Source organism: Zalophus californianus, chromosome 1, assembly GCF_009762305.2.
Source record: "Zalophus californianus isolate mZalCal1 chromosome 1, mZalCal1.pri.v2, whole genome shotgun sequence".
NCBI lineage: Eukaryota > Metazoa > Chordata > Mammalia > Carnivora > Otariidae > Zalophus > Zalophus californianus.
The window spans coordinates 141,853,495-141,871,059 of NC_045595.1; the positions used below are offsets into that span (position 1 = coordinate 141,853,495).

General features: G+C 34.4%; 1 protein-coding gene and 1 pseudogene across 3 annotated transcripts in view; one reads left to right on the forward strand and one right to left on the reverse strand.

Annotated features, from left to right (window-relative positions):
* Nucleotides 1–17,565, reverse strand: part of FGF12 (fibroblast growth factor 12) — a 565,776-nt gene that overhangs the window by 49,642 nt on the left and 498,569 nt on the right. The window lies entirely within an intron of this gene.
* Nucleotides 10,875–11,274, forward strand: LOC113918592 (annotated as a pseudogene).

A 17,565-nucleotide genomic window follows, 5' to 3' on the forward strand; every position in this document is an offset into this window, starting at 1 on the left:
CTTATGTATTTCAAAAAGGCATTTGGAACTCTCATTTTGAAGCAGGAACAAAACAGATTCTCCTTTTACATTTAATTTATGACTGGCCTTAAGTTTAACTTTTCATAAGGGTTTTATTTCAACTAACATAGACTCAATTTAAATGATCAAAGAGAAAAATCAGAGTCAATTAATTTTAAAAGATAGCAAAAGGCTATTTCTAAGATTGCACCTAAAAAAATGAGATTATTTTTAAAGGCCTGGATGGATGCCATATTTTATAATGCCTCAGGCACAGATTTTAAATGTGAGTGTTAGAAAAGTGTAACAGTTAGAGCCCTGAAAGTGAGAGATCATTATAAATAGTGGAGAGAAGAGATGCCACCTTCCTTTTTAGGCAATATTTAGAACTTATTGGGCAAGAATACTCAACGGCACAGTAGAAATTCTGAATTGGTCAGGACACCAAAAAATCCCAAGCTATCAATGAAGGTAGTTGGCAACATGTCTGGCGATTAAGCATGTCAAATATGGAATTAATAACTGAAATACTCTAGGCTGCACATTTTTTATTTTCCTTCAAGAATAGCATGTGAACCATCACAGTGGTGGTGAACCATCAAAGTGGACTTGACAGCATTTTATAACATTCTTTTTCTCCTTTTGAGCCTATTTAGTTTTCTGTTATAATTTGACAGTTTCAAGCACTCTTTCTTCAACACAAACAAGGATACAGAGTAAAATTATGAATTCATTTTACAGAGGCCATATTTGCAAAGACAAGTGTCCGTTTTGCAATAACATAAGCACCAGTGACAGAAAATAATACTTTCCTATGACAGTGGGCAAAGACTTAGGGAAAACTCAGTATCTATTGAGTGGACTCTGACTTAACAGAGATTAGATAAGAGGTTTTTGGGATTTCTGTGTTTGCTTGATAAGAGGTACAATTGCTAGAAATATAAGGAAAGGTAACTTTTGAAAATATTTCCCTTGAAACTAATTGTCTGAAAATAATAATAATGAATCACTCTTATTGGTTGCTATGATTGGCCAAGCACAGTCTCTACTTTGAAAGTACATGTGCTTTCTCTATAAATCTTTCTAGAAAGTGCTAGTATGAAAGAAAAATGTATTTTTAGTGACATTTTTTGTTTTTAATTCTACATTCTTCTCAGTACCTACATAAAACATTATGGACAGTCGCTATTAGCCTCAGGATCAGGCAGTCAATTTTAAATATTTATCATGGGTTTTCCTTTACCAATCTTTAAAAATGTTTAATATTCAGCTGGGGTTTTTTATGCTGGGGATGAAACTAAACGCTAATTACATGGAATTTAATATTGAATGCAACATCATTTAAAGAGAAGGGCTTCTCTGTTATATTTCCTTTCTTGCCAAGTTTTATAAAATACCCTCAGGTAAGCACCACAGAGATCATAAGGGACTTATTAGCAAAAAGTGGATGGAAAACTACAATTTTCTTTACTGTCCGAGGGACCCTCACAGTTCCAGACTGACCAATCGGGACAGCATGGTGAAGGTATTCACAGTATTCACAGGAAGGAAGATTATGTCTTTTATAAATTTCTTCAGGGGGTTCTGAATGTCAACCTACAAAGCTACTTAAAAAAAAAAAAAAAACCACCTTAGATCTCATATCTACTTATGTGTTGTCAATTCTACAGCTTTGTTACAAATAGTGAATACGATGAAGAACCCAGAGATAATTCAGAAAAATGAATCAATTCCAAAGACAAAGAGCTGAGCATTTGCATTATGGTAAAAAGACATGCTAAGCATATTAAACACATAGATAAGATTAGGAGAGAACGCTCAACTCTTTTAAGACCAAAATGTTTTCAAGCACCTAATTACAAGTGAAGTGTTCATTGATGGCCATTAGGGAATTAATGGCCTTTAAAACTGACAATATATTTTTTCATTACTTTATTTAATTAATATTTATTCTCTAAACTGTAACCTGAATAAAAATGAAATTGCACCTTAGCATGATACTGGAAATTGCTGAACCAATGGGAAAAAAATCAGTACTAATGCTTATTAAATTTGTAAAGGTTGAGATGTTACCTTCCAGGACCTCATTTATATCATCTGTAAAGTGGGTGACAGGAGGGGACAAGATTACCTCTAATAGCTGTGTGGGTATAAGAGCCAATGAGTCTAAACTGGGGTGCTAAGGATGTTGGAAAGAAAAACTAGGTTGGCAATTCAGATATTGGGGAAATAATAAAAGCTTTAAAAATCAGCTTTTAAATCTGATGGTCCCTAAATTCCTCAACCTTATAATAACCAATATCTTTACTCAACTAGCCAGCCATGTAGAAACACGTGAGGGATGTTTCTGAGAAATCCTAATTCTTTACAATGAAGAGATAAATATGATCAACATGCTAGTGTTTATTCTCAAAGAGAAATTTCATATTGATTTACTCAGTCCCTCTTTGGGCACTCTCAGTGGCACAACTCTTTTTACCTTTTAAGGTAGTTTCTTCATTTCGAGTAATAGTTAATTAACAGGCTATTTCTAACTTATATAAGCTTTCCATCTGGAAAATTTTATGCATGTGTTTTTTAGATAAATTAGAATCAACTTAAGTAGTAAGCTAATTAAGCTCATCCCAGCACAGTACCAAGGAAAATATGTGCAAAATATGTGAACAAATGGGAAACAGATGGAGTCAGTAACAATAATTTTTTTAATTTTAAAATTGTAAACTATAAATGATAAGATGTTATTTCACCTCTCTTGGCCTCACTTACTTCATCTGTACAATGGGGTAAGAGATAAAAAGGAACAAAATAATCTATAAGATCTGTTTTAGGTGTAGGAGGTTATGAGCCTAAAATGCAATGCTAACAAGGTTGAAAAGGAAAACTGAGTAATGAAGGCACACAATTGTGCTCCTGCCAAACTTTGTTCTATTTATCCACCTTACATTTCATCTAAGGCTAACATTTCTTATTAGACATAGATCAGATCAGATATCTTCTATATTTGGGAAAGTGGGTTTTTTTTCGGGGGGAAGGGGAGGGTCATTAAGATTAAAAAAAAAAAAAGCACTGTCTAAAAATACCAAATAGCTTTCTGAAGCCAGCAGAAAGAGGTCAGATGTATGTCATCTTCCATCAGAAGCATACCATCGATATAGATAGCCCATCTAGGCAGTGATTGCTTTGAGAGTCAGTACATGAAGTTTAGGATAAAGGGGAATCATTTGGCCATTTGAGAAAAGTGAAATCTTGTAGGTGGCTATTATAAGACACAATAAACAATATTCCTTGTCAATCTGGAAAGATGAAGAAAAAAAGATAGTCTATTTGTTTGTGAGATCTAACTATGCCCTTTTCCTTTCAGTGAAAACAGTAAAGATGAAAATAATTGTATTATGTATTCTTATGCTCAGGAATAACACCATCCCAATCCAGATGTAATGAAGGGTATTTTCTTGGTTGGTAACCAGAATGATCCATAGGTCAAAGGCCAGTCACACACATATACTGGCTGAGGGATTATCAAATCAATTTCCTAGAGATGAAAGGTTTGTTTCCTGACTGTAGGAAACAGTAGTTCTAAAGAAACCAATCAAGAAAGCAACAGAAATTACTCATGTTTTAGAACATAAAGATGTTAAAATCATAATGAAAACGAGAATGCTAATCAAGCAGGAACGAAAATGTTTGCTATATACTACTGTTTCTTTTCCAGTTTAACCCAGAAAAATACCAGACCCAAGAGATTTACATGCTAGATGTTAATTAAAAAAGAAACTTAAACACAGAAGGCCAAATATATTTCCCAATTATTTTCCCCTTATGTATACATTAATTGTTGTAGCATGTTCACATGCCAGCAATTATTAAAACCTCACAAACGAAGATTACAGTGTCAATGAATGCTTGGTTAGATGGATTTAAGTCTACCAGTAATATGCTATATGATCCTGGACCAAACATAGCCTCCCACTGTCATGGCCATTAAAGTGAGATAGGGAATGCAGGGCAACAAGATTATATCCAGACTCTTTAGAGCACCATGAATTTAATTGTCTTGATAGGCCTGTGCTCAAGTTTTTTGATGTCAGAAAGACTTGATGTTTTCTATTAGTAATCAGAAGATCAGTAGCAGACTCCTATGAGAACCAGAAGAACCAGGTTTTTGTGTAGATAAAGAGTGGGTAGGCTACCTGAGTATATTAATGGATGGTAAAATATTTTTGACAGCCAGGCAAAAAAAGCTAATAAAGCATACAAAACTTTCAAAATAAGTGTCACAGGCCTAGAAAGCCTCACACACTCTGTTAATTGTGAATAAAGGCGGTCAGTATATATTTATTTACCAAGGTAGCTAGTTAACACTTGAGTCCTTAAGGAATGAAATAAAGAGTCAGTAGGTCTCAAGGAACTATGCAGAGCTTACTGTAGGGTTTGACATGTAACAGATGGTCAATAATATCTGCTGTACGATTGGGTGAATGGAAATGGAAAAACAACAACTGGAATGGAGATAGGATGAAAGGGAGCAAAAACAAAGCTAAAAAAGAAAATGTGAGTCATCAAAATAAACCTACTCTACAGATTTATAAATTTTATATTCGTGAATTTAAATAACACTTGTCTCTTTCAAAAATGCAATGCCAATGTCTGTTACTTCATTTGATCCTCACCACAACATCATGGTGAAGCACAGAGACTAAGGTCTAATTAGAGAGCTGATATAACTCAACTCTGGCCACAGATCTGGTAAGCTGCAGAGTTGGGTCTGGAACTCAGTGTTATATTCATCCCTCTATGCATAACACCAACATTGACCCATCAATAGGGAAACTCTATTAGCATAAAAACTCATTAAAATCATGTTTACACTAATATTAACTCAAAATCATATTTACTTAACTTGTCTCATTAACTTACTGGAGTCATTACTGCCTGTCAGTCAGAGAGAGCAAATGAATGAATATTCTTCACAATAGAAGAACAAGCAGAACAATAATTAATGACTTTCTTTAATAATAGCCTCATGTTCATGTACATTGACTTTTAGATATGAAATATACACTTAGAATCTCTGGAAAGGTATTATTTTCTTCTATGTGCCAAGAATAAATCTAATGATGGTTATTAAAAATACATTCTTTTAAAAATTCTATTCCTAATAACCTCTTACATATGGATATTCCTTAAATGTCAATAATCACATTGGCTTTGAATCATCTGTGCTGTCAAATTTCTTCATTTATTTTATTTAGATGATAAAAGTAGATAAATCAAAGATGTTTCCTATGTGGAAGCATAAAGAGCTTTATTACTGAGGGTTCTCTGTATTGGCCCTTGGGTTTCTAGTACATATTGGTAAAATTAGAGGTAAAGTCAATATATCACCTCACAAAACCTGCTCCCATTAGAAATTTTATAATTAACAAATTCAAATGAATTTTGAACATCTTTAATGTCTATACCTTCATGTCATATAGCATGAGTCTCTGTAAATCCTCATATAATAATTGGTATAAAATTGGTGTGAGCATTCAATTATCCTTTATTTTATAGACCAATAAAATAAATTCTAAAAAATAAACCCACAACAAACAAAACCCCCACACAATGCTCAGCATATGCAGGACATTTTTAAACATACCAGAAGCCATGAAAACACGAGCCATGTTTTAATTAACTCTACATTCCCCTAAATGAATAAAATTATTTCTTGTAAACTGTAGCCACTAATAAACTGTTGAGTATGTAGTAACTTAAGACAGATCAATTCATAACTATTTCAGGATATTTAAGAATGTCTCAAGTGCAGTGGCATTTGAGCTGAGTCCTTGAAAGAAATGTAAGATACACACACACAAAAGATCAGATATAAAGAGGATGTAAGATAGAGCAAATCACAAGAGAAGGTACATAGGGTTTGACAAGATAGCTTTGTTCACAAGAACAGAGATTGGCTCTGTGGCTCTAATGAAAGAAACAGAAGAAAGACCTAAATAGAGTTTTGATGACAGGGTTTGGAAAGTCATGGGTGCTTTCTCTACACGATAGCAAATATCCAAGTAATTGAAGCTAACATAATTGTCCAAAATTTTTAAAACTTGAAATTTCTGTTTAGATAAAAAAAAATATCTACAAGAACTCCACAGCTAACGTCATACTTAACAGTAAGAAACTCAAAGCTTTCTCACTAAGAAAGGGCAAGGATGTCTCTTCTCACTACTCCTTTTCGACATCCTACTGGAAGTACTAGCTAATACAGTAAGACAGGAAAAGGAAAGAAAATGTATACAGAATGGGAAGGAAGAAATAAAACTATCTTTTTCTCAGATGACCTGATTGTCTATGTAGAAAATCCAAAAGAGGGGCGCCTGGGTGGCTCAGTTGGTAAAGCGTCTGCTCAGGTCATGATCTCAGGGTCCTGGGATGGAGCCCCGTGTTGGGCTCCTGCTCAGTGGGGAGTCTGCTTTTCCCTCATTCCCTCCCTCTGCCCCTTCCCCCACTCATGCTCTCTCTCAAATAAATAAATAAAATCTTTAATAAAAAATACAAAAAACCTATTGCTTTCCTATTTACCAGCAATGAATAAGTATAATTTTAAACTAAAAATGCATTACCACTAAATTGGCCTTACAAAAAATGTTAAAGGGACTTCTTTAAGTCAAAAAAAAGGACATTAGTTGCTAACAAGAAAACATATGAAAGAATAAACCTCACTGGAAAGACAAATATATAGTAAACATAGTGGAATAATCATTTATATAGCTAGTATGAGTTTCGAGGTGCCTGGGTGGTTCAGATGGTTAAGCATCTGCCTTCTGCTCAGGTCATGATCCCAGGGTCCTGGGATCGAGCCCCACATAGGGCTCCTGGCTCAGTGGGGAGCCTGCTTCTCCCTCTCCCTCTGCCTCTCCCCCTGCTCATGTTCTCTCTCTCTCTCTCTGTACCTCTGTGTCTCAAATGAATAAATACAATCTTAAAAAAAAGTTTTAAAAAAAGCTAGTATGAGTTTTAAAAGACAAATTTAGTAAAAATATCTATGATTACAATAATTAGTTAAGGAATACACAAGTAAAATGTGATATCAAAAACACAAAACATGGAGAGGAGAGTAACAATGGAATCAAGCTTCAGTTGTTATCAACTTAAAATAGACTGTTATAAGTTGGTATATGTAAGTGTCATGGTAACCCCAAAACAAAAATCTACATTAAATACACAAAAAAGAAAGAAATAGGAATGTAAGCATACCACTAAAGAAAGTCATCAAATCACAAAGGAAGAGAACAAGAGAAAAAGAAAGGAACAAAGAACAACAGAAACAGTCAGTAAACAATTACCAAAGTGGCAATAAGTACACACTTATTGATAATTACCTTAAATGTAAATATAATTTCTCTAACCAAAAGTCATAGAGTGTTTAAATGAATAAATAAAAATAAGACCACCCTATATGCTGCCTGCAAGAGACTCACTTTAAATGTAAGTACACATAAAAAGTGAAGGGATAGAAAAGATATTCCATACAAGAGGAAACCAAAAGAAGGCTAGAGTAACTATACTTATGTCAGATAAAATAGACCATAAAACAGAGACCATAATAAGAGACAAAGATGGGCATTACATAACAAAGGGGCCAAGCAACAAGAGGATATAACATTTATAAATATTTATGTTCCCAACATAGAAGCACCTACATATATAAAGCAAATATTAACAGGCTTAAAGGGAGAAATAGACAGCAATACAATAATAGTAGGAGATTTTAATATCCTACCTACATCAATGAATAAATCATCCAGGCAGAAAATCAATTAAGGAAACATTAGCATTAAACAACATGTTAGATCAGATGACTTAACAGATACATACAGAGCATTGCATCCAAAAGCAATGGAATATACATTCTTTCAAGAGAATGTGGAACATTTTCCAGGATATATCATATGTTAGGCCACAAAACAAGTCTTAATAAGTTTAAGAGGATTGAAATCATATCACTCATCATTTTTTACCACAATGGTATGAAACTAGAAATCAATTAAACAAAGAAAACTGGAAAATTTACAAATATGTGGCAATTGAACACCACACTAATGAACAACCAATGGGCCAAGAAGAAATCAAAAGAGAAATTAAAAAATATACCTTGAGACAAATAAAAATGGAACTATAATATGCCAAAATTTGTGGGGTGCAGCAAAAGCAGTTCTAAGAGGAAAGGTCATAGTGATAAATGTCTATCTCAAGAAATAAGATAAGTTCCAGGGGTGCCCTGGGTGGCTCAGTCCTTAAGCGTCCGCCTTCGGCTCAGGTCATGATCCCAGGGTCCTGGGATCAAGCCCCGCATCAGGATCCCTGCTCAGCGGGAAGCCTGCTTCTCCATCTCCCACTCCCCCTGCTTGTGATCCCTCTCTCACTGTCTCTCTCTCTCTCTCTGTCAAATAAATAAATAAAATCTTAAAAAAAAGAAGATAAATTCTGAATAATTTAACTTTACATCTCAAGGAACTAGAAAAAGAACAAATGGAGCTCAAAGCTAGTAGAAAAAAGTTAATAACAAAGATTAGAGCAGAAATAGATGAAATAGAGTCTAAAAAGACAATAAAGAAGATCAATGGAACAGAGTTAGTTCTTTAAAAAGATAAACAAAATTGATAAGCTTTTACCTAGACCACCAAGAGAAAAAGAGGATTTAACTAAATAAAAGAAAATATTAAAGAGATGTTACAACTGATACCACAGAAATACAAAGGACTGTAAGAGACTATTGTGAACAATTATATGCCAATGAATTAGACAGTCAAGAAAAAGTGGATAAATTCCTAGGAGCATACAACCTACCACAACTGAATCATAATGAAATAGAAAACTGGAAAAGACCAATTACTAGTAAGGAGATTGAATCAGTAATCAAAAACCTCCCAACAAACACAAGTTCAGGGCCAGATAGCTTCATTAGTGACTTCTACCAAACATTTAAAGAAAAATTAATACTAATACTTCCAAACTCTTCCAAAAAATAGGAGAGAATTCTTCCAAATTCATGTTATAAGGTCAGCAATACTCTGATACCAATACCAGACAAGGATACCACAAGAAAAGAACATTACAATCCAATGAAGTAGATGTACAAATCTTCAACAGACTATTAGCAAACTGAATTTAAAATACATTATTAAATAAAATACATCATGATCAAGTGGATTTATTCTAGGAATGCAAGGATCGTTCAACATCTGTAATTTAGTCACTGTGATGATACACTACAATAATAAAATGAAGATTAAAAATCATATGATCATCTCAACAGATATGGAAAAAGTATTTAACAAAATTCAACATCCATTTATAAAAAAAAGTGGGTAGAGAAGGAATATATCTCAAGATAAAAAAGGTTATATGTGACAAGCTCACAGCTAACATCATACTCAATGATGAAAAGCTGAAAGCCTTTCCTCTAAGATCAGGAATAAGACAAGGATGACCACTCTCACTACTTCTATTCAACATAGTATTGGAAATCTTAGTTGGAGAAATTAGTCAAGAAAAAAAAGTATCCAAATTTGAAAGAAAGAAGTAAAATTTTCACTATTTGCAGATTACATGATATTATATATAGAAAACCCTAAAGACCGCATAAAAAAGCTGAGCATAGTAAACTCAGTAAAGTCTCAAGATACAAAGTCAATACATGAAAATATGTTGTGTTTTTATACACTAATTATGAACCGTGACAAAGAGAAATAAACTAATCTCATCTATAATTATATCAAAAAGAATAAAACACCTAGAAATAAATTTAACCAAGCAGGTGAAAGAACTGTACTTGGAAAACTGTAAGACATTACAAAAGAAACTGAAGAAGAAATAAATAAATGGAAAGATATTCTGTACTCATGGATTAGAGAAAATAATATTGTTAAATGTCCATACTACTCAAAGCAATCTACAGATTCAGCGCAATTCCTATCAAAATTCCAGTGGTACTTTTCCAAGAAATAGAACAAATAATCATAAAATCTGTATGGAATTACAAAAACAAACAAACAAACAACAACAAAAATCCCTGAAAAGAAAAAGCAATCTTGAGAAGGAAGAACAAACCTGGAGGCATCATGCTCCCTGTTTTCAAACTATATTACAAAGATATAGTAATTAAAATAGCATGATATTGACATTAAAAACAAATACATAGAGAGATCAATGGAAGAGAACAGACAGCCCAGAAGTAAACCAATCAATATATAAGGTCATTTAATTTACAACAATAGAGCCAAGAATATACAACGGAAAAAAGACAGTCTCTTCAATCATGGTGTTGGGAAAATTGGATAGCCACCTGCAAAAGAATGAAACTTGACCACTATCTTATACCAAATACAAAAATTAACTCAAAATGGATTAAAGATTTGAATGTAAGACCTGAAACCATAAAACTCCTAGAAGAAAACATAGATGGTATACTCCCTGACATAGGCCTTGACAATGATTTTTTGAATCAAAAGGAAGAGCAAGAAAATCCAAATAAATAATTGGAACTACATCATACCAAAAAGTTTCTTCACAGCAAAGGAAATAATCAATAAAACAAAATTTAACCTAATAAATGAGAAAAATATTTGCAAATCACATATCTGATAAGGGGCTAAAATACATAAATAACTCATGTAACTCAAGATCAAAAGAACAAACAATCTAATTTAAAAATGGGCAGAAGATCTGAATAGATATTTTTTTAAAAAAGACATATAGATGGCCAACAAATACATAAAAAGATGCTCAACATCATTAATCATTAGGTGGAAGCTAATCAAAAGCACAATGATAACACCTCACACTTATTAGAAAGTTTCTTATTGGTCCGCTCCGCGGCGGGAAGCGCCTTCCCCACAGGACATCAATGCAAGCCTGAATAAGAAAAACAATTTCTTCCTCCTAAGCCATGGCATATCAGTTATACAGAAACACCACTTTGGGAAACAGTCTCCAGGAGAGCCTTGATGAGCTCATACAGTCTCAACAGATCACCCCCCAACTTGCCCTTCAAGTTCTACTTCAGTTTGATAAAGCTATAAATTCAGCATTGGCACAGAGGGTCAGGAACAGAGTCAATTTCAGGGGCTCTCTAAATACATACAGATTCTGCGATAATGTGTGGATTTTTGTATTGAATGGGATGTTGAATTCAGAGAGGTGACAGAACTTATTAAAGTGGATAAAGTGAAAATTGTAGCCTGTGATGGTAAAAATATTGGCTCCAATACTACAGAATGAATTGAAAAAAATGGCCTTTTTATGCCATCTTCTGTTATTATTCATCACTTTTTTGAAGAGAAGCATAGAAGAGACTTTTTTTTAATTTATTCTGGCATTGCAGAAATGACGACACTGTGTTATATATACTATCAGAATTCCAATAGAAAGAAGCTTATAACTCTAGCCTCTTACATTACCTTTTCAGCATGAAGAAACATAAGTTTTTTTTAATAACAAACATTGTTGCCTTCCTAAGAACATTCTTGAATAAACTCATTTTAAAACTCAAAAAAAATAAAAAGAAAGTCTCTTATTAAAAAAGAAATAACAACCATTGGTAATGATGTGGAGAAAAGGAAACCCTTGTGTACTGTTGATAGAAATGTAAATTCGTGCAGCCACAATGGAAAACAATTTTAAGGTTCCTCAAAAAATTAAAAATAGAACTACTATATGATCTAGCAAATCCCATTTTTGGTATTTAGCTGAAGAAAATGAAAACACTAACTTGAGGAGATATATGCACCTCCATGTTCACTGCAGCAGTATTTACAACAGCCAATTACAATTGTAATACAATTACAATAGATGGATAAACGGATAAAGAAATTGAGGTATATATACAATGGAATATTATTCATCCATAAAAAATGAAATCTTGCCAACGGTGACAAAATAGATGGACCTCAAGGGCATTATGCTAATTGAAATAAGTCAGAGAACAACAAATACTATCTTCTCTCTCTTATTATATATGGAATCTAAAAAGCAAAACAAAACCAAAACAGACAAACAAACAAACAAAAAAACCAAACAAGCTCATAGATACAGAGAACAGATTGGTTGTTGCCAGAGATGGGGTGTGGGGGGTGGAAGAAAGGGGTCAAGGGGATATAAACTTAATAAAAACAACTTTTAAAAGACTCTAACTGTATTACAGATGTATGACATCATTTCACTGAAGAGAGTGGTGGGAAATATTTATCAAAGTAACTTAGGAAATGAGTAGAGACTATAAGACAAAAAGAAATCAAAAATAAACAGTGAATACGCATAGGAATGATTATAGTTTACACATCACTTTAAAGTGCAGTCATCATAGTAAAACTATACTTATGAACAGCAAATTTATAGGCCTGTTCAAAAAAAAAAAACAGAAACAAAAAGTGGGCATATGAATGTGAAAAAAGTAGAAATGGAAGTGATAAAGTTATTATGTTTGGATTAAATGTCTGTGAGGGAAAATTTTTAAAAAACAATACTATTTATATTAGCCCCCCCATGAAATGCTTAGGTATAAATCTAACAAAATATATACAAGACCTACATGAGGAAAGCTATAAAACTGATGGACAAAATCAAAGACAGACTAAATAAATGAACAGATACTCCATGTTCATAGAGGAAACTCAATACTGTCAAGATGTTAGTTCTTTCCAAATTAATCTATAGATTCAATGCAATCCCAATCAAAACCCCAGCAAGGTATTTAATGGATATTGATAAGATGATTCTAAAGTTTATATGGAGAGGTAAAAGACCCAGATCAGCCAACTTCTTGCTCATCTTCTTTGAGCAAAAAGATACTTGCTAATATTGAAGAACAAAGTTGATAGGCTGACACTACCCAACTTCAAGACTTACTGTAAAGCTACAGTAATCAAGCAAGTGTGGTACTGGTGAAAGAACAGACAACTAGATCAATGAAACTGAACAGAGAGCCCAGAAATAGAACCCCACATATACAGTCAACTAATCTTTGACAAAGGAACAAAAGTAATAGAGTGGAGCAAAGATAGGCTCTTCAACAAATGGTGCTGGAACAATTGGCCAACCACATGCAAAAAACTGAGTCTAGAAATAGAGCTTACATTCTTCATAAAGATTGACTCAAAATGTATCACAGATCTAAAAGTAAAATACACAATTAAAAACTCTAGAAGATACCATAGGAGAAAATCTAAATGACCTTGGTTATGGCACTGACTTTTTAGCATAACAAACAACAAAGGCATGATCCATGAAGAAATAATGGATAAGCTGGACTTCATTAAAATTAAAAACTCTGGTCTGTGCAAGACGATGTCTAGAGAATGAGAAGACAAGCCACAAACTGGGAAAAAAAATATTGCGCAGAAGACATTATCTTATAAAGGACCATGATCCAAAGCAAACAAAGAATTCTTAAAATTCAACAACTGATTTAAAAATGGGCCAAAGACCTTAACAGATAACTCACCAGACAAGATATATACATGGCAAATAAGCATATAAAAGATGCTCCACATCATATGTCATCAGGGAAATATAAATTAAAACACCATAAGATGCCACTACACAACCAGGAACACTGGAACACTGACAACACCAAATGCTGACAAGGATGTAGAGCAACAGGAATTTTCATATACTGCAGGTGGAACAGCCACTTTGGAGGATAGTTGGGTGATTTCTAACTAAACTAAGTATACCCTTTGCATACAACCCAACAATCATACTCCTTGGTATTTACCCAAAGAAGTTGGAAAGTTATGTCCACAAAAAAATCTTGTACTTGGATGTTTATAGCAGCTTTATTCATAATTGCCAAAATTGGGAGCAATCAAGATGCCCTTCAGGAGGTGAATGGATAAATAAACTGTGGTACATCCAAACAATGAAATATTATTTAGGACCAAAATTAAATGAGCCATCAAGCCATGAAAAGAAATAGAGGAGCCTTAACTGTATATTACCAAATGAAAGAAACCAATTTGAAAAGGCTACATACTATATGGTTGCAAGTATATAACATTCTGGAAAAGGCAAAACTATGGAGACAGTAGAAAGACTAGTGGTTGCCAGGGATTGAGAGTGGGGAGAAATGAACAGGGAAAGCACAGAGGATTTTTAGGGCAGTGCAAATACTTTGTATGATAGTGCAATGATACATACATACACCCTTTACGGTGCTTACTGAGAAAGAGAAAAGAATTACCACCAATTACTACCACCAATCATCACCTCACCCCTTCCTCCCTTTTAATAAAAGAAAAGAATTAGTGATAAGAGAAGGTTTTCTTGGACATAGGCCTTTGAGGAATGAAGGGTTCATTCATGAAGACAATCATTAATTCCCTTCCCATCTTGTGGGTTAGGAGAAGAAGAATATCTCTCCCAAAGCCAAATGAGGAAGAGTCCAAGTTATCATTACTAAAATTTGAGTTCCTGCCAAGGAGAGACTGCCATCTTATTTTCTGACTGGATGCCTGCTAAATTGCGCAAATAAGTATTTCTGTCCTAATAGCAGGGAGGGATTAAAGAGACCTCAGCAGAATGTGATTTGTGTCACCTGAAGTTTGGGTCTATGAGAATATAGAAAATGATGATCATTTCTAATTTAGAGACTTGAAAATCAGATAGTCTGCTAAAATAGATCATTGAGGAGGCCTTGCCGTGGTGTGGTGTGCAAGTGAAGAAGATGGAAGTGACACCACTCCATGCCAGGCTCTAGATCCCTTGGAGGACAGAGAAAGAGACCCTGGAATCTCCCTGGTTTTACATCCCGAAGGCCCAGCTGGCTGTGGGCAAAGAATTGAATGCATTACCCAGAGAAGTTGTTACTATCATGTACCATTGATGGGGTCAATCAGAGACATAGCTATCTCTCTGAGAGAGTCCTCAGCAGTACAGCATTCCAGGAAATTGAACATTACACCAAGGAAACCATGATAGGGCTTATATGGAGACCATGCACCAGCTGTAGTCCTTTCAGCAGACAGAACCAGGCTAGTTCAAAGCAATGCCATGGACACCACTCCATGATCTACATGTATTTAGTCTTAAGGAGATCTTTGCCTTCCCTATCCTTTTCCCGTTCCCTGAAAAACCAGAGGCTTTGGCCCCAGAATAGGTATTAGAAGTTACCATAGGGAACCCTCTTTTCCACCACTCCACAAGTTAAGGAATTTAGTTTTAGTTTCCAAAGGAGGAGGGCCATAAACTGAAACCAGACATGAGATTAGAGGTTTATTCTAAAGTAAACCAAGTGGTTGGAAAAATCACAGATTCTACCCTGCATGGCATTAGAAGTAGGGAAGCGGGATTTAACAAAGTAAATTTAAAAGCAGTGACAGGAAGAACAAAGCAAAACAAAACATAAATTTCATGTTTATATCCATCAAGTTATAACTACTCAATTATGTAAAGAGTATGGATGCACTTCTTTATGTCTTTTCGCCCATTTTTGACAGTACTCCACCTTAACCTACACTAATAAACAAATGTTTCCAAAACATACCACAAATCTTTATCAAATATCACTAATCTTTTACTGTACACTTTACCAAAAGGAAAAATAAAATTTTAATGAGACAGGGTAGAGGATGGGGAGCCCATGTTTAAGTTTTATTTTTCATTTGGAAAAATCTGCTTTGCTGCTGTTGAAACAAACACTTGTTGAGGAAAATGAAGAATAGTTTCATATTTAATTGAAACAGCAGCTGCATCTACCTCTAAAGCTCTGCCCTGGCTCTTAACACTCTTGGAAAGCCCCTCTGGAAACTGACTCTGGAGCATCCTTTAAGTAACCTCAGTGGTGGGAAACCTTATCCTCTGAGGGTGAATATGATTTTTGGAGACAGCCTAAACCCAATTTCATACATTTTTCATGTATTAGATATCAATCATGGTGCTAAATTCTGAGGATGGAGGATGTTATATTAAGGAATTAAAAAATATCTAGACCTTTGCATCATACATGGATTTAAATCCATGGCTATAAACTTCATTGACCATGGGAATGCTTCTTAATATCTTAGAGCAACCCTTTATTCATCAGAGAAGTAGAAATAACACTTTATAATTATAATACCTTATAATTATATTAGAAGATTTAATGATCTATTATTTGTAAAGAGCCTAGTATCTGGGATTTAGTAAACACCCAGATGTTACCCACCACCCCATACAGAAAAATTTTTTATGTTATGGCCCCTAAACTTACAGTCTAATTGTGGAGACAGACATATAATGATAATTACAATAAAATGTAAGTAGGAGCAGATTGCTATGGAAATAAAGAGAGAGATGATTGACTTTTTTTGGGAAGTTGGAACAGAGAGAGTTGAGCTGAGGCTTGCAGAAAGAGAAATTCTTCAGGTAGAAAAGGTGTTGGACATAGAGCAATTCAGGCATAGCCAAAGGCAAATGAAGAGAAGTATGAAATGTTTGGTATATTTGGAGAGTGGGAAGTGAAGTGTGGCTGACGCATATGGTATGTGGAGGGAATGGCAGGAGATGTTGCTGGAAAAGCAGTTGGGGCCAAAATGTCAAGGACCATCAATGCTCTGCTAAAGTGCTTGGCATTTATCCAGCAGGCAACGGGATGCAGCAGAGGCTTTTAGCAGGGCAGTGAAATGAGTACATTTGTTTTTTAGGAAATATTTCTCTGGCATCAGAGTAGCTGATGAATTGGAGTGGAGAGAAACCACTGTCAAAACTTATAGCAACAGCCTCCTACCTGGGCTCCCTGCCACCATTTTAGACATGCTGAAGTTGAGGTGCCTATGGGACATCCAGTGAAAACCACACTCACATAGCTAAACACAGGAAAATCCCACTTAGGGCCAGATCAATTACAGGGTAATTATTTCCACTGCTAACACATTCCTTGCGTTATGAAAGGATTCATTTCAGGATCTCAGAGTTCCTTTAAATAGCAAACGTCTTAGTGCATTTTGGCATCACCATACTGATCATTAGCTACTACATAGAGGTGGAGAAAGTCAAGATAACCTTAAAGATACAGTTTCAAGAGTTTCACTAAAAATCATCTTGGAATTAAAATGAAATAGTTCTGAAGTTACTGTGTATCAGTGAAAAGAAGAATTTGATTTAGAAAACAGTTTAATTTATAGAAATAGTTATTTCCTAAGATGAGGACAATGTGTGTCATGATAATCTATAGAATGCATCCCATAAATTTCAACTATGACAGCTCAAAACATTGTTGGGAAATCTCTTTGAGGAATGCCCTCAGAATATTCTTTGAATTATCCTGACGGCTATTTGTCTGTGAGTGTCTTGTTGAACTTATATCAAGTATCAGTACACAGTATGCCTTGTAAAGAACCTCATGTTGAACTAGTTCAGAGATTCCTTGTTGGTAAATAAAAGTAATTTGGCAGAAACTGAAAGTTGTTTATCAACATGTACTTTTATTCTCTTCTCTGATAACAAAATACATATTGTTATATAAGTACTTTAGAGAAAAAAATTAAAATCATCCTTTACCAACCTTCCTTGTAGCCATATGTGGTCATCTGTCCA